The sequence below is a fragment of the Sinocyclocheilus rhinocerous genome, unplaced genomic scaffold (genome assembly GCF_001515625.1).
Source record: "Sinocyclocheilus rhinocerous isolate Xijiao unplaced genomic scaffold, SAMN03320098_v1.1 scaffold334, whole genome shotgun sequence".
Classification (NCBI taxonomy): Eukaryota; Metazoa; Chordata; class Actinopteri; order Cypriniformes; family Cyprinidae; genus Sinocyclocheilus; species Sinocyclocheilus rhinocerous.
The window spans coordinates 1061197-1085449 of record NW_015658500.1 but is presented as its reverse complement, the minus strand read 5'-3'; the positions used below and the strand labels follow the sequence as shown (position 1 = coordinate 1085449).

At 36.6% G+C, this 24253-nt stretch overlaps 1 protein-coding gene across 4 annotated transcripts in view; it reads left to right on the top strand.

Annotated features, from left to right (window-relative positions):
- The window catches only part of LOC107722221 (RNA binding protein fox-1 homolog 3-like), a 446938-nt gene that overhangs the window by 52448 nt on the left and 370237 nt on the right, over positions 1–24253 (top strand). For all 4 annotated transcript variants that reach the window (XM_016530499.1, XM_016530495.1, XM_016530496.1 and 1 more), the window contains exon 2: positions 6885–6991. The gene's annotated coding sequence lies outside the window, so the exon portion shown is untranslated. The remainder of the gene's footprint in view (positions 1–6884; positions 6992–24253) is intronic.

Here is a 24253-nt window from a genome sequence, read left to right as displayed (position 1 = left end):
AGTAAAGATGTTCCATGAAGATATTTTGTAAATTTCCTACCATAAATATATCAAAGCTTAATTTTTTATTAGCAATATGAATGGCTAAGAACTTCATTTGGACAACTTCAAAGGCCATTTTCTCAGTATTGATTTTTTTTGCACCCTCAGATTCCAGATTTTCAAATAGTCCAAATCTTGTCCTATCCTAACAAACCATACATCAATGAAAAGCTTATTTATTCAGCTTTCAGATGATGTATAAATCTGAATTTCAAAAAATTTACCCTTATGACTGTTTTTGTGGTCCAGGGTGAAAGTGACGTGACATGTGGCCAAGTATGGTGACCCATACTCGGAATTAGTGCTTTTTATTTATTTAATTATTTATCCCATCCAAAGTGCACACACACAGCAGTGAACACATTTTTCTGAATATTTTTTCCTTAAGTACTAAATGAATAAGAAAAATTGGAAGTATAATAATTAAATTCCTTATGATTCCCATCCCTAGTGCCATCTACTGTACCTGTAAACCGTAATTTGTTTTGGGAGGAATATGAACAATTTAATACATATATCAGATCATCAGCCACGTCTATCCTGCTTTAATTCCTTTTGTCTGTACAGATCAGCAGGCTCCATTGATTTGAGACCGTCATTAACTCAATCTCAGCATATCGCTGTTCAGTGCAGTTTGGTTTGTAGATGTAGGTTATTTGAGGACAGCGGGACTTCGAGCGCTCCTGGTTTAAGAATCAAAGCCACACACCGTGAACGCACACCCGGAGCAGTGGGAAGCCATTTATTTGCTGCGGCGCCCGGGGAGCAGTTGGGGGTTCGGTGCCTTGCTCAAGGGCACCTCAGTCGTGGTATTGAGGGTGGGAGAGAGCGCTGTACATTCACTCCCCCCACCTACAATCCCTGCCGGTACGAGACTCGAACCCGCAACCTTTGGGTTACGAGACCGACTCTCTAACCATTAGACCACAACTTCCCCATGAATGGGGACTGGATGGGTGCTGAGTCACATATGATATATAATTAATAAAAAATAAAAAAAAGTATCCTCACCAAGGCTGCATTTATTTGATCCAAAACACAGTAAAAAGTAATATTGTTAAAATAACATTACAATTTAAAAGAACTGATTTCTTTTGTAATATGTTTTAAAATGTAATTTACTACTGTATTGGCAAAGCCGAATTTTCAGCAACCATTACTCCAGTTTTCAGTGTCACATGATCCTTCAGAAAGCATTCTAATATACTGATTTGGTGCTCAAAAACATCTTGTGTTATTATTCATTGATCAAAAGTGACAGTAAAAACATTTATAATGCTACAATGTTATTTATTTATGTATTTATTTTTCAAATAAATGCAGTTCTTTTGAACATTCTATTCTTTAAAAAGGCCTGGGAAAAATTATCATGATTTTCATAATAAATAAATAAAAAATAAACAGCAAAAACGTTTTTCAAAATTGATTATAAGAACCATTATTAATAATTGAGTACCAATAATAAGTAAGCACCAAATCAGCATATTAGAATGATTTCTGAAGGATCATGTGACATCATGTGATGGTGTAATAACTGCTGAAAATTCAGCTTTGCCATCACAGGAATAAATATTATTTTTAAAATATATTTAAACAGGAAAAGTTTATTTTAAATTGTAATAATATTTTCACAATGTTACTGTCTTTAGCTAAAAGTGCATTGCACCTTGCAGCAATGGATGCTTCCAGTGTAGACAGCATCATTGATTACAGTGGGAGCGGTTTTGTTTTGACGCGCCGTTCGTGTCCGTTGTAGACGAAGTGTCAGGGTGCTGCAGACACAAAAGCTGCTTTGAGAAAAAAATAAAAATAAATCTGTGCCCCCTTCACTAGAAACTAGCTTGCAGCCATCTGAATGGGTGCTGATGTCAGGGAGCTGTCACGGAAAATGCAGCAGAGCACAAATAACATACATGTGTATAATCCTCACATCCCTTTTCTGGATGAGCTGCTTCTTCCATGATAGCAGACTTTCAAATGGCAAAATATCAGAGCAAATCAAATTAGTGTTGCTTAGAAAACAGAAGGTTGTTTGGATTTGTTATAACCTGCGACTATTGACTGGTTAATATAATGGCAATTTTCTTCACTAGTTTATCGAATCATGCTTTGTGAATGATTGTCTGCTTGACTGCAAGTTTCACTTCCTCGTACCTCAGCTGAGAGAGGCTCTATTTTCAGCGGTCTATCATTAGAGTTGTGCTAAGCTGGCATAATGTTCTTTATTATGCTAATGTGTGGGTATTGTATCACAAAGTAATTGTACATTGCGTTCTTGTGTGGCAACATCTTTTGTGTGGATGTGTGTGAGTATGTGCAGGCATGTCCAGCCTTCAGGTTGAAGCAAGCTCCTGTCTTTAACCAACACCTTTTCTTACAATAGCTTTATTGCAAGTCTTTGCGGTTTCTTTTTCTTTGAAGTGAAGATTTTTGAGAATTATGTCCATCAAAACCAGATGGTAGATATATTAGATTGTGCATACCATTTATCATATTGGTGTTAATCAAGTGGCACACCAATGCTTGGAAACACAAAGTGACCAGAACACATGACAGGTCATCGTAACCAAGAGGTTTGGCTGGTTAGCATGGGTTAGTTAGTCTTCTGGTGGATGCTGTAACTACATCATTCTGCAGAACAAAAATGTTGTTTTCCATTGGTAGCCATTCAACGGAAGCCATGTATTCTGATTTATATTTACATTTATTTATTTATTTATTTACAGTATTAGTAGTATATTAGTATATTGCTAATATTTCATTATATGTTATAGTAGACGTTTTACTAGTGACACATTTTTTAGGGGCTCTTAAAATTTTGAAATTGATTTTTTGAATTGTTAGTTTTGTCTGTCTGCTGCTGTTGACCTCAAAGGAAAGGCTAGTGAAGAGTTTAATACTTTGCACATTCTTGTAGAGCCATTAGCCAATTAACATTTTCAGGACATCATTTTCCTGTGTTTTCATAGTGATTAGTCACATGATATTTTATAGCTGAGGTGACTGGCTCAAAAACAATTGTGTACATAACTTGACGCAAACAAGGAGTTATGCTAAGTGAGCATATTGTTCTTCATATTGATAATGTGTGGGTATTTCAATCAAATAGCAATTGTACAATTGTCCTTGATCTATTTATTATTAGTATTATTATTATTATTATTTGAAAAGAATAGCAAAATTAAAACAGGCTAATAGCAAATTCTGTACCACCAATTGCTTTTCCACACTGAAAAAAAAATTGTATTGGATTTCCTTTGAAACAATTTCTCTCAGAAATTAGAAAACTTAGAAAAATCTTTTTTTTACAGTACATAAAAGGACTTCTGGTGAAGAACGGTGATTTTGAATAAAACCTTATAAATACTGCTGAATAATGTCTAGTCAAAAACTGAAATAGGTCACTGGCCTTTTTCCTTGCGCATACAGATCTGCGTCATTGAGGACTGTCTGTGCAAAATGACAGTTGTGAAGTGGGCCCCTCGAGGACGTTGTGTGAATCGTGTCACCTCAGATTTTCTATTGTGCAAAATACTATAAAGGTCAACGATATAAAAGCACAAGCAGATGAACATTTCAGCAATCAACACTTTATATCGCTTACTTTGCCATAAACCAGAGAGCACCTAACACCGAGATGGGAATACTCAGGTGAAAGCCTTTTTTTATGCAGGTTACTCTATTCTGTACAGTAAGTTTGAGCTCTGCTGAGGTGCCTATCTTTGTGTACACCCTGGAGCTGAGGCGCTTGACAGTTCATTAAAGAATCCTGAGATCGTCTGTCCTTATTTTTGGAAAGCATGTTGGAGGAGAGGGTTTGTGCGAGCTGCCAGAAAAGCGACGAGGGGCGGACACGGAGAGCTAAAGTGGAGCTTTTCTCAGTGTTGCCGTTGTATTTCCAGGGGCTTCAAAGCTGTCTGCCCCAAAGCTGCTGGCTCTTGAAACACTTTGGAGAACAGATATCTTGATCAAGCGATTGAGAAGACAGATTTGCGTGGAACGGAAGCTGTTTACAGCTTTTCTTTTTGCAGGAAAAAATGCAGTTAATACGCAAATTAAATTAAGCATTGTGCACCCGAGTCCAATCACTGGTCAGATTCGCAAGTCGGTACTGCGGCATCAGCTTGGTTAATTGGAAAGATAGTCATACGAGTTCGGATTTAAAAACCAGAAAATATCTTTCAGGAAGTAGGGTATTGTTAAAAATGGAGGATGTGTGGGACGCTTAACAAGAGGAATTTTATTCTTCTTGAACACTGGAAGAGAAAGAACTGGAGTACAACTGTAGCAATAACCGTCCCAGGAGAATGACAGTTAAAGGTGTGTTAAGGTGAGAGAGAACAGTCTCGGTTAGATGCAGTTCAAATGTGCCACAGACCTGGGGTACAAAGAAAGGTGCGAGACCCTGAAAAAGACACAGAACAAATGTTCAGTGCTGAATTCATGCTGGTACAAGGGCAATGAAATGAGTAGTTCTGTTTGGGCAAGGTAGAGGGCTGACCCGAGCCTGCCTGCTGCCTCAGGCCGCCACAAAAAAACCCTCTTATTTTTCTCCATCAGCATCATTGATGACCTCCAGCATGGTGTCCATCCAGGAGTGCTAGAGAGAGAGAGAGAGAGAGAGAGAGAGAGAGAGAGAGGGAGAGGAGGAGAGAGGGGGTAGAATTGTGCTTGGTGCAGTAACATGCAGACACGAGCAAGTCTCTGAAGCAGAGTCCAAGTCAATTCTCAAATACTTTTTGGTTTTCAGATACTTCTTTATATAGACATTTAAATATGCTGTGGGTTAGCTTTTTAAACCAATTTGTTCAATATATATATATATAAGGATTTAGTTAGATTTTTTTTTTTTTTATATTAAATCAAATATTAAGTATATAAAAAATGAGATTTTACTTGAATCAAAACAAATTATCAATATTATGCACTTTTTAAAATCAACATTTGGTAACACTTTAGATTAGGGAACACATGTTCACTATTAACCAAGAGTTTTCCCTCAATTAACTGCTAATTTGCTGCTTATTAATAGTCAGTAAGGTAGTTGTTAAGTTTAGGTATGGGGTGGGATTACAGGATCTAAATTATGGTCATGCAGAATAAGGCATTAATATGTGCTTTATAAGTACTAATAAACAGCAAATATGCTAGTAATATGCATGCTAATAAGCAACTAGTTAGTAGTTGGAATTGGTCCTTAAAATAAAGTGTTACCGAACATTTTATTCATTATTCATTCAAGCTGGCAAGGGACCTAAAGAAGAAGAAAAAAAAATCTACCAAAAGTCATTTTCTTTCTGTTAATGGGCATGTTATAGGACATGCATCTTTGTATTTACTGTAGAAATGTAATTATTAACTATGATATTTCACATTTGTTTTCCTGCATGCCAAACCACACCCCCACATATCATGTGTTGATGATTGTATCTGTATCTAATATTGTTATATACAAATAGACGTTATCTTTATTAACAAACCACATATTTGAAGTCTAAAAAAGTACATTCTCGCCTAAAAAACTCTTAAAACTACATTAATTGACACAAAACAGTATTCTTTTTAAAATTATATATATATACAGTGGGTACGGAAAGTATTCAGACCCCCTTAAATTTTTCACTCTTTGTTATATTGCAGCCATTTGCTAAAATCATTTAAGTTAATTTTTTTTCCTCATTAATGTACACACAGCACCCCATATTGACAGAAAAACACAGAATTGTTGACATCTTTGCAGATTTATTAAAAAAGAAAAACTGAAAAATGCTCAGTATTTAGTAGAAGCACCCTCTTGATCTAATACAGCCATGAGTCTTTTTGGGAAAGATCCAACAAGTTTTTCACACCTGGATTTGGCGATCCTCTGCCATTCCTCCTTGCAGATCCTCTCCAGTTCTGTCAGGTTGGACGGTAAACGTTGGTGGACAGCCATTTTTAGGTCTCTCCAGAGATGCTCAATTGGGTTTAAGTCAGGGCTCTGGCTGGGCCATTCAAGAACAGTCACAGAGTCGTTGTGAAGCCACTCCTTCGTTATTTTAGCTGTGTGCTTAGGGTCATTGTCTTGTTGGAAGGTAAACCTTAGTTCCAGTCTGAGGTCCTGAGCACTCTGGAGAAGGTTTTCGCCCAGGATATCCCTGTACTTGGCCGCATTCATCTTTCCCTCGATTGCAACCAGTCGTCCTGTCCCTGCAGCTGAAAAACACCCCCACAGCATGATGCTGCCACCACCATGCTTCACTGTTGGGACTGTATTGGACAGGTGCCTGGTTTTCTCCACACATACCACTTAGAATTAAGGCCAAAAAGTTCTATCTTGGTCTCATCAGACCAGAGAATCTTATTTCTCACCATCTTGGAGTCCTTCAGGTGTTTTTTTAGCAAACTCCATGCGGGCTTTCATGTGTCTTGAACTGAGGAGAGGCTTCCGTCGGGCCACTCTGCCATAAAGCCCCGACTGGTGGAGGGCTGCAGTGATGGATATATATATATATATATATATATATATATATATATATCTTACATTACATTATATATATATATATATATATATAATTTAAACACTTTAGTCCAGATTCTTTTTTGTGATTTAAGTGCAATGGCTGGATTTGATCATGGGTTGTTCATTGGTGGATTCTAAAGCTCTATCACCACTCTGATTGCAGTTACAGGAAGAGAAAGGATCACAAAATCCTCCTGTTTAACATGAGTTCATTTTTTGATTGTGGCTTTAACACAACATCAGTATTTGGCATGCGTTATGGTGCTTTTTGATAGCGGTGCATAGCTAGTAATTCTCTGCATCTCACAGTTCTTTTTCATCTCTGCATTATTTTCCTCAGAATCCTGTTCAGTCAAGAAGAAATGCTGCCAGTTGAAGCCTAGTCTGTGATAGCGGTGGAAAACAACCAGTCTACTTCCCGGAAGAATACAAGACTTCTCTGATCTGGTAAGCACACACAAGAAAATTCAAGTTCATTTCCGTAGTATAGTCTTGAATAGAACTAACTGTCGAGGGAGTGTTGCATAGTATTTTTTATGTTATTTATATGATTAATTCTATTTGAGTGTTGTACTTGCCTTTTCCAGAGATATTAACCACAGTTTTTTTTTCTAGGTTGATACATGTTCCCCCTTTTTTCCCCACTTTTTATATCATTACAAATAAATAATTTAAATAATTGATAATTCATAGTTTAGAAATTTTCAGAACATTTTGATTCAGTTTTTTCAATATGCAAATAATTTAAAAAAATTAAGATTTCTTTTTTAACATCAGACTTAATGTAAACAGGCCTTTATTGTTGAATTTAATTCAAATTTGTTTTAAAAATCTGAATGAGTCATCTCTGTATTAGCTTTTAGTGTATGAACGCACATAATAAGGGTGTATTGTATGGCATCCCACAGTTGCAGTGGTTGTTTCTGTATAAGCTTTAGGAATCTATTGAATAGGGATATGGTTTTGTTGTGGGATTTGACTAGCAGGTGTCCACTGGACAACACTGGGTTTGATGACTGCTTTCATCAAACAGCAGAAACACCTTCAGTGTTTAAGAATCACTTTGAATAACATCAAGAGCCACTTGAATTAGTATAGAGAGTGTGTTAGGAACTGGCTGCAATTCCTGTTTTCCTCCCCTCCAATTCTAAACCTGTTCTCGTTTTAAGTAAATACGAACTCCAATCTCCACTTGCTCCAGTCACCCCAGGAATGAATGTGCCCAAGGGGATGCTAGTTTCTCATTCAGCCCGAGTATGTGGGGTGGGGGTGTGTGGAGAGAAGTGTCTGTAAGTGCACTTGAGCTACTGAACTCACGCAGTGCGACAGTCAAGTGCATGACCAGCTAAAAGCCGCTCACAGTGAAAAGACCCTCTCGAAATGTTTGTCTGAATCTCATAATTTCCCTGAATACGTGTATTGGAGACTAATTCAAGTAACACAAACCTTTTATTACAAACTGTCATCCTTTGCACGTGTGCTTGACGGAAACAACAGATTGTGGGGGAAGGGTTGGCTATGTGTCTGGAGTAGAACGGAAGATGGGAATGGAGGAGATCATTAGCATTCCAAGAGAGTGTTGGCGTCTGGTAGAGTAGAGCTATGCTTGGCTGCCTGGCACGATAGGGCAGCACCGTGGCCATTAAGGCAGAGGAGTTTGGGGGTTAGGGCCCATGGAGGGCACTGCCACCCCCTACATGGGTGCAATGAGAGGCCCAGGGGCAGGTGGTCTATCAGGGACAGTGGGCTGGAAGGCCAGGACAAATTGGTATAGGGAGGCTCATTTCCCATACTCAGCATGAGGGACGGCACAGCAACTCCATGAGAGTGAGGGGGGGGGATGAAAGACTCCCAAGGGCACTGGCATATGAGTGATGGACTTGCCAAGAGGTCGGTCAGTTGTAGGGCAGTGTGGGGTAAGATGTGTCAGTGGGTAAAAGTTGTGTTGCCCCTTAAAGGGTGGCCTAGAGTGAGCGGCGGCGGCCTAGAGTGAGCAGAAGCCGGGGGCTAGGGTGAGGAGAGGCGGCGGGCTTGAGAACGGCGCGGCCGGCGGATTCGACGAAGGAGGCTTGCGGCAACCACATGTGACGACACCGGGCTGGACTCCGCTTCGTCCACGGTGAAAGCCGATCCGGCGATCCACAGCGCAAAGTTGTTGTATTTTCTCAGCAACCAGCACGGATCAGCTCCAGGCATGACGAAGCAGATATCGTCCTCTTTTGGAAGACCAAACAAAGAAGTTTCGCTTTCACAACGAAACACACAGCGCCTTCACGACATGGCGGCGGCAACAACAATACTACAGCGAGAATAAAAGTTATGCCTTCTTTCTTTGCGTGAACATTTGGGCGGCGTTATGCAAATCTTCCCACATAGTGACGTAGGTATGTGGGGACGTGTTAGAACGAGCCGTTTTAAGTAGGTGTGGCTGACTCTTAACTTTTATAAAGAATATCTCTTTGGATTTGAGACTTTAGTCTTTGCAACTTTACAGATCTTCTTTATGCACCAAGAGCTTGTAACACTCCAAAGAGAAAGAAAAAATTGAAATCGCATCATATGACCCCTTTAATTTTGTGTCACATTGCTATATATAGGAAATAGCTAATTATTTGAAAAGTGTGGAAAACCTTTAACAAAAATGCATTTTCTATGTGGCTTGTAATATTGTATATATTGTAATATTATACTGTATGTATATGAAACTTTGCATCTGAAAGCAGGAAATAGTTTTACAAATAATATTGCTCTTACTAATTAGAAAATGCTGAAAAGTATTTCAACCATGTTTAAATGTTTTGTATATTATACTTTTTCTTACATAACTGTTCAAAAGTTTGGAATTTATAAGAATTTGTAATGTTTTAGAAAGAGGTCTCTTACTCTCCCCAAGGCTGCATTTGTTTGATCAAAATACCTAATACGTTTTCTATTTTAATATATTTTAAAATAATATTTATTTCTGTAATGGCAAAGCTGAATTTTCAGCAGCCATCATGTCACATGATTCAGAAATGATTCCAATATGTTTTTCTTTTTTTGGGGGCAAGAAACATTTCTTATTATTAATGTTGAAAATGGTTGTGCTGTTTAATAATACATTACACAAGGACACTTTGATGAATAGTAAGTGCAAAAGAAGAGCATTTATTTGAAGTAGCCTTCAAATCTTTTGTACTTAGAAATGACTTTGTCACTTTTGATCAACTTAATGTATCTTTGCTGAATAAAAGTATAATTTTTTTATAATTTTTTTCAGTTTTGTTCATGATTTTATTTCAAAGTACATTTTTCATCAACGATTTGACAATGTCATATCACAGGATATCCCATATCTGAGACAAGTTTTTTTTGTTTTGTTTTGTTTTAAAAAAGTCTATATTCAATGGCTGTGTTATAGACGCTTTCTTCTAATTTCTTTCGATTGCAGATAATCTTGAAATGTAATTGGACTCAATTTTAACTTACATCTCATTTCTCACATCACATTAATATTGCACTGTGCCCTAACCACGTGACAACATTACAACAAGAATTTGTTTGTCCAGCAAAAAATGCACACTCTAACAACCAATCAGAAAATATTTGATGTTTAATTTATGTGGAACAAAGTTTTGAACCAAGGCAATTTCACTGTTAGCAGCGACTGTCAAAATGTTCTTTAACTTGTTGCTTGTCGTATGTGACTCATATTTTATCCTAACCATGTCACATTCACAGCTGGACAAAAGCTGAGATTAACATGAAGGGGAGCTTTTGTGGCGTTGTGTGTGGTTATGGCACACTGTTAGTCTGTGATTTTATTAGTAGGCCGAATTGTAGCTCCTGCACAGTCAGTTTTTCTCTCTCAGTTCATACATGTTTGTCATGAGTCATGAGCCAGCTTACATATGATTTAGGGAAAGAGTTTTAGTTAACTGTGTATTTATCATACATCCTCGCCAAGCGACGGCACATGGCCCCCATGCATCAATGCAACAGTTTCAGTGAATGACATTTATCCATCTTTCTCAGACCTGTCAACCTGTTTCTAAAGGCTGTTAAAGTGAAATCCATCAGAACTGCTCCAATTCAGCGAGCTCAAAGTCATTCTGGACAAGGTAGCCATGGTAATGTGGCATTTAAGGGGATAGTTGGGTCTCAAAACAGCATCGACCAATCAGACGAGAGGCTTGATTGCAACATATTGTCACCCTGTTTGTTGAGGGGTAATAAAATAAGCATATTGGGGGAAATGCCCATGAGTGATGCTTTATATATTTATTTATTTATTGACATTGAGTTCATAAAATCCAGCGTGTGACAACTTTATTAACCTAGCGGAGATTTATTTTGAAAGCTGTACTTTTTTTTACTTAAATACTTTCTATTTTTTCCTCTTTTTTTGGCGAAGGACAAGTGTGCTATCACTCTTTTGTCAGAAGATTATTTTTCTGCATGACACTTTTGATAAGTGGATGGATGGGTGTAAATCTCAGCTCTGTTGTTAGGGGGGAGTATGACCTGTCATTCACTACATAGATTACATACCTGTGTTGGCGGAGATTGAACTCAACTTGTTCTTGAGAATTTTTATCCTTCCTGCCTCAGCCAATCGTATCCTTGTAAATTGCCTCCCTTTGATTGCTAGCCCTCAAAGTGAGTTTGCTGTGTTTTGCTTGTTATCATTTGTTTGCTGAATATGCCATCTAGTGCATGAAAACACTGACACAACTCATGAAAAGATATGTTTGATCAGGCACTAGATCTTTCGGTATTTTCTCTGTCACTCCTTGAGGGTCCTTCAGGGCATGCTGCTCCAGAAATGTGCGTCTCTTCAAAACGCTTTGCCACAAAGTCCTTTAGTCATCAAGCTTGTGTTTGCTACCTGTTGAAAGTTGATGGCGTGTTTGTTTCCTCACATTCTTGTTTTCGTACTGACATTAACACAGGTTCCACATACATAGTTTTACATTTTTTATAGTTCATATTTTCAGGAATCTATAAGCATCCTGTGTTTGTACTACTTCCCTTTTTTTCCTGTCTGTTGAGTCTGCTATCCCTCAGTAAAACCCCAGGTCAGTGGTTTTGTCTTTGGTTAATTCCTTCTTGTCGTATGTCACGTTCAGACATTAGTGGCAATTAAAGGCAAAAGCTGTCCAGATGTGTGAATAGGGGTAGAGCTAAAGTGGACATACTTGTGGCCATATGGTGGAGTTTCCCTCAGCCGTGCACTCGTTATATGCTAAGCTCAGACTTTAAAGTAAATGTGAATTGCTAAATGGAAGTTGTTAAACTCATTTTGCTTTCATAATGTGAAATATTTGGTGTAAAACAGGGGATTCAAGGAGGAAAACATGTAGGTTGGGACTTGATTTTGAATGGTGGGCGATATATGCCAGAGCAGAGCCAGAACGAATGTCAGTTTGCATAAAACAATGCCTGTTTTGCTATTGGTTAACTTTGCTCACATGGCCCTTAGTGCTGTCAGTGGAAAAGGAAATTAGTTTCAAAGGTTGAGCCAGTTGTCATATTTTGATTTGATGTTACTAGGATAAACTATTTTATTTTATTTCACAATAATACCAGAAACTTGTTTAGAAAGTAAATATTAGGAATACATGATATATTGGACTCATATTATCAGCTGATATTACAGATTTCTTTCTATATTTATCGTTTTGGTCAATATTGGATATTTAATTGTGTTTCTCTTGTTTTTACACTTTAGATTACCTTTGCTGTCATCTAACGCTGACTTGAAGTTAATCTTTAAACTCACTAATAATTCTCTAATAACTGACTCTGTTAAATGTAACCTTTAGCAAATCTCATCTCATCTTTTTCATGCACACTTGTAATGTTTTGACACTTAAATTCACTTGTAGCATTTTTACACGGATTGATTTTAATTTTTAAAGTTTTATTTTACATTTATCTGGATGAAATAGTATAGAATTTTAATATTGGCTATAGCAAAAAAATATTTTATCTGCTTATCAGTGTCTATAATATTGTGCATCCCTGAAAAATACAGTCAGTTTTCATGATGATTTTAAAGAGGACTCTTAGTCAAAACTGTTGCTAGCAAATGTGTACGCCTTTCAGTATGATAAAAAATAAATCATAAATATGCTTGGTTGCTTTTAAACTGTGGAAAATGTACACAAGTTTCCACACACTCAGACATACATTCCTACATATAGCTCTGGACTCATTGGCACAGCATGGCTTGCAGACACAGCCTGTTCCACCGGCAGCCCAACTGCTGACGCTGTCACCTGTCTATGTGGATAAAGGTGATTTTGTTAGCACAGCCATGCTGAGGCCCTGGCATACTTCGCCCACATTTGTCCTCACATTTGGGGTTTGGAAAAGATGAGCCAATAGCTCTAAATAATGTTTTTAAGCACGGCCTGTGCCTTTACCACAATGTGTGGTCATGTTACTCTGTGTTATTAGGTTAAATATCACAGGATATTTTCTTCTTAAATATACTGTTATTGTATGTACTGTACACACTTTAAGCAAACACATATTTTATATTGTTTCTTCTGAAATTATTGCAAATATCTAAACTTGTCAGCCTTCCAGATGTAATGGAATAGGGATGTATGAACACACAGACCCATCCCTAAAAATAATTATAAAAAAATTAAAGCTGCAACATTTGGCGCTGTTGCAGTAGGCTGTAAACATATAAAAAATTAAATTGCACCTACAGGCTTTGAAGTTGCATTTTTAATCTGCAATCTCACAACTTTATTCCTGTTCACTCTCTCACATTTCTAAGGTGCTACTATCAGAAATTAGGTCAGTGGTTTAACTGTCAAAGTGTGCATGCTATGTGGCAGAAAATACATCAAAGCATATCATATCAATCAAGCACTAAATCTGCTGTTCGTTATTTTTATTTTTTTTTGTGCACGCACATGCATAGCTGAGTGTCATATCCCACCACAAATGTACCGTTTTTTTTTGTTTTTTTTTTTGTTTTTTTTTGCAGTATTCCAAAATATATTTTTGTATGGAAAGTCGTGGAAGTATTTTACTGCAAGTCATACTGTGTATGGTTATGTGTGCTACCTACTGGATATTGCATTAGGTATCATTATTAATCAAGGTTAATTTATTTTTATTTTATTTAGTTTATTTTTCATGTTTATTCATAATACTTGTAGTAATTTATTTACAATTATTGTAATTATTTATTTTATTTATTAATTATTAATATATTAATAATATTTATTATTTGGTTAATTTATTAAATTAAAAAAATGTATTAGTGTAAGTAGAAATCAATATTAACCTAAATACATGCAGAAAAAAAAAATTGATACAATAATTTATGATACTAATGTTCACTTCAAGTGTCATGCTAATAATTTCTTTTGTCATGCTAATAATTTATAATAATACATTTTAAAGACATTTTTTTTTTTTTTTGGTACTGTTATGTAAAATGAGGGACCTGTAACAAAATGCACCACTATAGAGTGTTCACTAATTGATACTTTTGGTGAACTTGGCTCCAAGCTGGTTTCTTAATGCTGCTGTGCAATGGAGTGAGGTTGTTTAATTTTCTGTGGGAGAATCTAATTGAGAAAAATTACGCCATTGTAAGTTTATGCAGTCCCTGCTGTGTTTTTCAGGATCAGGTTGTTTCATGTCACTTAACAGATGTTCAGTCAAGAGTGCCATTTGCAGCCTTTAATGTGGCTTTTTACAGCTATAGAGCCCGTGTTTATTGGCTTACATGTTTATGGCGGTGGTCGTCACATGAATTTCTCAGCAAAATGAGCACTGTGTGGTCTGACACTTATTTAGCGACCCATCAGAGAGCAATTTAAGTGGACGCAGATGTGCCCATGTCACAGGCCAACTGTGACTGACAAAGACAACATTTGCAAAAAATGCACATTATTAGTCCATCAAAGCTTTGTGTAGTTTCAAGGTTTAAGTTACCAAATTGTACTAATTACAACAAAATGCAGAAAATATGGAAACAAGGCATGTAATCGCATGTATGTGATTTGCTAGGGCTGTGATGTGCGGATAAATGAACCTCCTCACCCTCCGTCCCGTTGGCATCGCCATCTCCTGAGGCTCAAGCCATATGGATGGCTGCGAATGGACTGTTAGAGCAGACGGCGACAGCAGCGCTTCTCTTTGGCGCAGGTGGCATGGTGGCACCGGCTCAGGCCGATGGATCCAAGAGAGTGCTGCTTAGTCAGCTCACCATCTCCCTCAAGGGGTCCGGGCCCTCACACACCACGCCTGCTGGTCTGCACACAGCAAAGTCAGGACACAGTAAAGCCGAGGTCCGGCGGTACTGACTGTCTTCAGTGTCTCATTTTACAGGTAAAGAAACAGTGAGGGAGCTTCTACTCTAAAGCAGTGAGTGCTCAACCTATTTCAGGCCAATAATAGAAAAAGGAAGCCCTTTTTAGCTGCTTTTTACCTCCATGGTAATAAAAAAATTATATTTTCTCATTCTTTATGTTTACATTGCAGCTGATATGGAAACCATGTACCTGTACTGCTGTACAGAGTTGTATATGTGTAACATTTTAATTTCACTTAAAACTTTAATGTAGTTTATAGAGATTAACCATATGTTCTGACCATGATTTTTTTATTTATTTATTTAACTTCTGAATGATTTTTAATTATTTACCTTATGAATACAATGCTTTTTTAAATCTAAAATCGTCTCTTGATTTAATCTGATCTTGGTTGATTCTTTTGGAATGATTTATAATAATGCCCAAAATGACAAAATGCAACAGGAGAAACATTTTGCGCTGTAGTTGAATATTGGCAAAATAATACATCAGGTTTATATTTATAGTCTTAAAAACCTTATGTAGTTGAATATTGGCAAAATAATAAATCAGGCTTATATTTATAGTCTTAAAAACTTTGTTACAATAAAATATATGAATAACTTTTATGTCATAATGCTGGCAAACTAACACAAATATGTGTAATACATTTGCATATCATGTGACAAAATCAATAAAAATTAATAATGACAAAAAAATCTAGCAGCTTAAATCAAACTATATATTAATGGTATAAAACATATGATAATTATTAAATTATCTGTAATCAATTTATTAAAATTATGATGCATCAACTACAGATTTCAATAATCATGCATCAATCTGGATATTCAAAAAATGCATCAGTGCATGTTTGAGAGGGGAAATTTGACAGTTGGTTAGAGTAATATGTTATGTTTTTGTTTAATTAATCCAACAATAAAATTGCAATACATACATTATGGAATTTAATAATCATATATTATAATCATATTTAATAATTATATATATATAGAGAGAGAGAGTACACAATGTAGTATATTGGTTACACTATGATGCATCAATCCGGATATAAAGAATAATAATTCAATTCATCAATGCATGATTGGGAGGGAAAATCTGACATTTGGTTGGAGTAATATTTTTTACAAATTTTTTAACAAATTTTCATTTTTTCACAAAAATAAATTTGAGGTCAAACAATAATTGGTGGATTTTTTTGTTAAAGACCCTGGCTCCAGACTTTTGGTGCCGACCCGAGTACGTTTGTTGTCCTCTCTGTCAGCTTGGTGTGTAAAAGTGTTTTTCCGAACTCGTGTGCTGCATCAAACTGCAGATTGTGCCCTTGTATTAGTCCTAGTTACAGAAGCTTAGACCCTCACCATGCTTTGCATCTCCTGAGCTTCACCTCGTTCCTTGAAGCTGCTCTTGGGAAGATGTTAGAGCACGATAGGGCAACTATTGATAGGGGAGAACGGCACCTTGCAGCTCAGCTCATAGGCTACACATTAACAAGGGGAGCACCCTGCCACCCTCAATAATACCTTCAACTTCCTCTTACCACAGTGTGCTCCCGTGCCATCGCTCCGAGGGAAATTTAGACATCACTTTTTATGTCTACCTTCCCCCTTCTCGCACACACCTCTGCTTATGAACCTTGAATATAAATGCACTTGGGTGCTGTCTTGATTGATGGCAATTAGCATTTGGTAATGATAACAGATGTTTGCGGTGCCAGGAGGCTAGTACCTGCCGCCCACTCCGCCATCTGCCGTGGGCATCAGGGGCCTGGCACAAAGGCTGGCTGGCGTGGGATAGTAAAGTAGGGTGGAGAGGGCAAGATGAGGGGTGGTACACTGTTGTAGTCCACTCTTTATTTGACATGAGGAGTAGGGACAAACTGCAGGGGGTTTCCTGTGAACGCTGTGTCACCTGGTGCTGAGCACATTTGGATAGGACACACGTGTTTTGTGGGCATGTATTATTTATTAGTCTCTTAGAACTCTGAGTGGGAGTGTGAAATATGGGACTGTTAAATAGCCATAATGTTCCTCATTTCAACTTTTGAAACTGCACTGTGCAAATGATGGTAGTATATAGACAGATGTCGAAATACTGAGCATATAGTAAATAGTTACTCAGTATACTTAATAATTACTATGACAGTTTTTTCACCTAACTGAATCTGATTGAGCTGGTTATTGAGCACTATATTAGATCTGGTTCATCTTCATCTTATTATAAACCTTGATGGTTTTGTTCATCGCCTTAAAAGTTGCAGAGCAAGCGCATGGTTTGGTTGAGGATACACTTTGTTAGAAGATGAACTAAAGTTGGCATAACCTCTTATCTGTTGCCCTCAAAGGACTGAGTAAAATAAGATGGGGATCAACTGTGTTTAGACTTTGATTGGTCTTTTTGCTTTTTGCTTATGTCAACTGATTGTATTTCTCCTCAGAGGCAAAGCACTAATTCAGCATTTGCTTGTCAATTCAGCCCCTCCGCATGTACCTTTTGTAAGCTTTTCCTTTCACTCAGTGCTAAAAGTGGGGCCGTACACCCACCAGTTCAGGCTCAGACTTGAGGTTTGAGCTATTTTGCTAAATTTTTATTTTAAACAAGCATATTTAAATAAATAAAATGTAAAAAGTTGTTCAGTTCAGTTACTAGGAACAAAATGTTGCTATTTAAAGTATTTTATCAATTTAATTTAATTTAATTTAATTTTGTTTTCTCCCTTCTTTTCACTTTGAGCACTGCCCTCACTAGTTCTTCTAAGATTGTAAAATCGGTGACCTGTTCAAGATGAGCAACATTCTGCTGTGCACAAAGTCAATACTTAAAATACATCCTAGCAAAAAGTTTCACACCTAAATGTTTCCTTACTTTCTAGAGAAGTTTTGGAAACCCCAGGCACATCTATCCGTTCAGCTAGTGCCATTTATTTTACTTTCTTTTTTGGTCCATCAAAAGCTCTGTGATACGTTTTTGGCTGTATATTTCAGGCGGTCCTCCACTGACAAACAATACTGTACACCGAGGGGAATTCACTAAGCCTGAATAGATTACGCAGATAGTGCCTTTTATTTGCACACACTTTCTGCATAATGTTAGTGCCCGATTTCACTAAAAGAATGGTTTTTCACACTTAAAGTGATTTGCAGTGACAGTGCAACCAGAAGTCATTCATTTTTAATGAGATTTGGTATTTTTCATATGGTGGCATTTTTCATATTGACTGTTAATGATGGGACAAAGTTAAGTTGAGTTCAACTTTATGCAAATGAGTAATTGGATGACTACCAATGAGAAGACATTGGAGCTCACGTGATCCTTCTGATGATACCCTCAGTATTGTGTATATATATATATATATATATATATAGTTTTTCAGTACAATTTTGCTATTATTCTTTTAAACTGAAATGGTCCTTCTCGTGTTTTGCATGCAGATATGGAGGTGAGTGTGTTCACCTTTTCCTCATGGCTGTTGTTCCCTGTCAAATTCACTCAAGAGAAAAACGTGTCATGTGTATCACACCCATCTCTATGAACAGCTGCATTCTCAAACACGCTCCCTTTCACAGGTCTCACTCACCCCGATTTTTGCCATGCAAAATCAATACTCTAATCTGCAGCCCAGCCCTTCTCAATAAGTCTATATTTCTCACACTGCTCAAATAAAGGTGACCTCTATGAGCCATTTGTATTAATATCCCAAGCTGGCACATGGGATGTGCAGTCTGCTTTTAATGTTAGTATTTGGCTGTCTGTCATTCACTAACCATGTGTATGTAGGTAAAAATTATGTGAACATATTCACATAGTATTTAACTATCATTTTATTTATTAAAATATACTTATTTATCTACATTTTTATAAAAATGTATTCATCTAAATGTAAACTTGAACCACATAAGCGGAAAAAAAAATCACTACCAGTGGTTTTTGAAGCAAAATCTTTTTTGTTTTGTTGTTTTTGATTAATTTTAATATAAGAATTTTAATAACCAAATGATAATAAAATGTTTCATTTCAGAATAACAAACATTATGTGTAATATATATATATAATCTTTAGAAAGCATAAGCTTGCATTTGCAAAAAAAAAAATTACATGGAAATGGTTTGGGTGTGAATTAGGCTAATTATGCTAAATTAGAATAATCCAGATTCGTTAACATTACAATGTGGGTGAGAACAAATTTATATGTAAACACTTGTTATGAATCTGGTGGAAATTTTGTGTGAGAACATTTTCTGTGAGCATAAATAGCAGCTTGTGCATAATAATTCATCACTAACTGATACAAAAATAATCAAGAAGGTGTAGCAACACAAGAAAAGAGCATGTTAGCATTTCTAAACACTGCCAGTGTAAAATTGAAAATAGAAGTCACCTTGTCATAAGTCGGCCACAATGACTTACAACACATCTAATGAATTCTTCATGTCATTTGCAAAATGCTTTGTTTGAACCATGCGTTAACAGTTTGCTTTGCGTACGACAAATTAGCAAAGGAATTCAAAGTGCGTGTGTTTAGAGCAGAGTCAGGCTTTTTGATGAGCTTTGAGGGGATGGACTAACCCTGAGAGACAGGTCATGGATTGAGTTAATGGTGTCTCTGTGACTTGGTGCAGAACAATCGCTGGAGGGATGAGGGGCATTTTTGTCCAGAGCATCAAGGGCATAAATACACATTGTCTGAAATCGTGGAACTGTACACAATCCCAGTGTCAATTAATCCGTATCAGCCCTTAAGAATTGTTGCTGAAGTGAGAGGGCTAATTTGACAAGACGTGAATTAACACCTTTCAAGGAATCTGGCACATTGGCATAGTTAGAGAAGATCCGGAAACAAGTTTAGTCCTGAAGGCCCCGTCGACCACTTAAAGAGACGACAGTTCATCCAAAAATGAAAATTCTGTCATAATTCATTATGAACAACTTCACGTGGTTCCAAATCTGTATGACTAAATTTCATTTCATAAATAAATAATAAGCTCCAGTCCTCAAATAAACATGCTCTTGATTATTTACTAAATAAATATAATAATTTATAAACAGACCAAAATCAAATGATCTTCAGTCTGAATCAGTCTGATTTGTATATGAATCATTCTATGAATTGAATCAACTGATTCATTGAATAGATCTTGCTTTTTTGTTCGTTTTTTAATTATTTATCTTTTTATTTATTTTTGCAAATCAGACATTGTTACTTTCATAAATTCTCATGAACATGTAGAGTAAATAATTTTGAGCTTTTTTGCCCACTATTTATCGTGCTTTTGTCTCTTTTGAAACTTGAAAGCTCCAGTCTCGATTCTTTGTAATTAGATGTAAAAAAAAAAAAAAATAAATAAATAAAAAAAAAAACCCATCCAATTTCAGTATTTAAGTCATAAGTCATGCATGTTTGCATGCAGGTGAGTAAATGACGGAATTTTTATTTTGTCATGAAGTGTCCCTTTGAAACATCAATACCTTTTTCAGAAACATGGTAACGAATTTTAATAACCTGGAGGCCTCGGGAAAAAAAAGAGATAAATATCAGATTTATCCAGAGATATACTGTAGACTCTATGAAATTAACTTCAGCTTGCTTGATTTACCTTTTCTCTGTTTGTTTTCACTTTATGTAAATGTCACTCCGCCATCACCTAATGCTCTGAAATCTCTATATATTCCATAGATTTTCCTCAATAGGCAGCTGGAAGGCATCACAGTTACCCAACATTACATCTCCACAATGTAATCAAGGTAGTGACAATCCCGACAGCTGACCAATCAGATCTAATATATCTCGAGCACGGAGACCTGCTCTGTCAGGAGAATCAGCCTGGGCTGTATTAAAATTCGAGATGTGTCTAAAATTGGCCCGGCCTCTGGCTTGTGGTTAACGCGCTCTATCGGGATTCTGCACAGGTCTGGGGACCAATCTTCACTCCTGATTTATCTGATGTTTTCTAAACAACTGACAGGGGGAAACAAATTCATCTGGGCATTAAAATACAGCAGCAGGCCCCTGGCAGATTCCAGGAAGAAACCTGGCCGTCATTCTGCCGCCAGGCCACCATTAGCTTTATTTGAAATCCAATCCTTTCCTCTCCTGTGAATCTTGATCCATAATACACACCTGCCTAAAAAAGCAAGCATAAATGTGCATTAAATTACTAAGAGAATGGAGAAAGCTGTATCAAAGCCTGTTGCATCTGATTATTTATCAAAAGAAGTAGGCACTGAAATGAAGAATGGCAGCACGTGAGAAAAACATGTACCTACTGTATCTAATGCATACAAGGATATTGTATTGTTAGCCATTATTGATAGTAGTTCATTATAAACAGATTCCATAAAGTTCTTATCTTAAAGAATTGATTGAAATTGAATCATGTAGACTGTTCATCGATGATAAGATCAACCAATGACTTGGTTTCGTTTACTGGATCACCAGTAATCTTTTAGCAAAACATTGACTTTTTAAACGATTTGAAAAAAAAAAAAATGCTAGGACTGTCAGTTAAATTTAAGTGATTTTAATTGAACCATTCAATGATATGCTGATTAATTAATAACAATTAATTTTATATATAAATATTTGGTGAGATAAATACAGCAAATGATTCAGAGACATTACGTTGTGGCAGATGAAAGTGTAAGAGTAAAAGTAATGACTTTACAGGGCAATATATTGTGTGCAAATATATTTAAAATCCTATAATCTTTGTTTTATTTACAACTTAGATTTTTTTTAAACAGTGTATAAATAGTAGGTGTCTGCAGACTCCGAGAAGCATGGTAGGAAAAATCATTATTACAGAATCAGAGGGGACATGATTAAAATTCAATATAGTATGCATACGTTTTAAGCCCTAATAAATACTCCAAAATATCACATATATGCATATACATATATTATATTTTGTGCCTTTGAGTTCCATTTCTGTTATCATGGCTCTGATGGAAGCATCCATTTTAGCTCAGACAAAATTAAGAATCTTTCCGTGTGGGAATTTGTACAGTTATTGCACCATATTTTCCATACAACCAGTGATATAAAACCAATAACTTCCTTTAGTCTCTCACCGTGCACTTCTGCCTCTCGCCGCCGCCAACAATTGCATGTTTAATATTGTTGAAGTGCTATTAAATCAGACATATTTCTTTTGCTCTGAAATGTTGCTATTTTTGTGAGATTGTGTCAGCTTTAAACTAATGCTGAAGAGTAAAGCACAGTGCCTGTTTTGAGCAGAGAAAGCTCTTTTTAATATGAAACTTATTCCGGAAATATCTTGGCAGTGCACCCTGGCTGTTCTTTAATGTGCAGTTCAAATCTATGCCGATATAGTGCATTAAACCTCTTGGAAATGGCACCTCTGTCTGCTATAAGCTCTCACTCACGGCCTGCTCTCTCTCAAAGTTTTCAAGCGGCAACAATGACGAAGGGGCATCGCATTGTCTCTGCAACACGTGTTGCGGGATAGCCATCTAATCTCCACACTCCAGGCCCATGTAAACGCAAAAGCGCTCTTTCTTCCTCTCCTTCTCTCCTCCTCTCCATCCATCGCTCTCACTGATGTGACTCAGAAACGTCCCCGCGAAGCGCTGAGGCGTTGTGTGTTGTAGTGTAGCAGTGGCTTGTTCATTCCCTCGCTTCCCCCTCAATCTGCTGTCTTTTGTTTACCCAACAGTTGTTCGACAGAGAGCGCAACACATGCCTATTAGGGCATTTGTGCGGCAGGGAGAGATTACAGCCTCCAGTTCCTTTTTTAAATAAACTCCCACTCACTGCACTGTAATCTGGCTGTGATAATCCCTCGCTATGCCAGCGCTGACAGACAGTGATGGGCGGCAATCTGGTGGAAGGCCTTTTTTTCTCTCCCCCTCTCCAAGACACTTATGTAAAGTAGCCATTTATTTTGCATTAGAACATCTTCACATTATGCATTAAAGTAATTTGTGCATTTAAATGTGCATTTACAGTAAGAGAGATAGGAGAGATGACATCACCCACATGTGCATCTATAATGTGATTTGAATGCAATTTTGGGAGGAAAACCCAAGTAAACACATTACTCTATTTAGTGTAATGTGATCACTCATAAACGTAATTGCATAAATGTAGGTGCATGTGTAGGCAAGTGTAAGGTGGATTGCTTTGATCTTTAGCATTAATCTGATTTAGCATTAATACAGAACAGCGGATAATGGTGGTTTTTCAACTGAGGGCACTTTTCTTTTTATTGATTTATTTTTGGTATATGAAGGTCATAGTTAAGTGTATCATGTGATTGACCCTGACTTTTATTATTAAAATATACAAATCCATCATAAAACATGAACTATTTTTAAACTGTTATTTTATTTAAAACTATGTTTTATTTATTTTTGATAATTAAGCAAGTTTTTCACCAATTCAAGCAAGTCCTCAGTTGTAATGTATTTTTGACTACAAACGATAATTTTGCCAGAAATAATTTTTTTTTTTTTAAAGTTATCATACTTTACCATTGTCAATGAAGAGGAAATGTGAGGGAAATATATGTGAAGAAAAGGTAAATACAACTTGTGCGTATTTAGGATAAATGGTAGCTATGAAATTAGCATTAGCAAGACAAATGCAGGCATTTTATTTGTAATTTTGGCGAATTATAACAATGTATGTTGTGGAAATGACAATTGAGTGAAAGTGACTTTTCAGAAAAAATGGCAGAAATGACATTCCACTGGGCCAGCAGTGCTTATAGCTGAGGAAACGCTCATAAATATCTGTGTATAAATAATATTTCTGTCACTATTGTAGTGTTGGCTTTTTTTTTTTTTTTTTGCGTGCAAACATCCTGACTCTTTGCTCTGTGTAGGGTTTTTCAGTCAACAGTTTTAATTACACCAGCAAGGTTTTTATTCCATTGAAATGGAGATCATTGAGCATTTATCATGTGTAATGAACATTTCAGTCTTTCATTCTCCAAGCATAGCCATAGCCATGTAAAAACATGTCATCCACAGCGTCAGCTTCCTCTGATGAATCTTAGCTTTTTTCTTTGTGTTTTAATCACAAATCATGTTGTAATTGCACCTTACAAAGTGCAATTAGAGGGCCAAAGACTGCTATTTAATCTTCAGCAAAATTTCACCTTGATTTTCATTATCAAAGATGGATAACGAGAGGGAGAGTTGTGCAGCTCTCAACTCTATCATAAAGGCAATCAGTCCTTTTACCTGATTCAGCCGTTCAAAGCCAACTCTCTCTCTCTCTCGCTCTCTCTCTCTCTCTCTCTCTTTCTCCTCTATAAGATGTAACGGTAAGTTTGAGTGCCTATTGTTTAATTAACAATGATTTTAGAGAATGGGATAAAATATGTACTGTGTATGTATATATATATATATATATATATATATA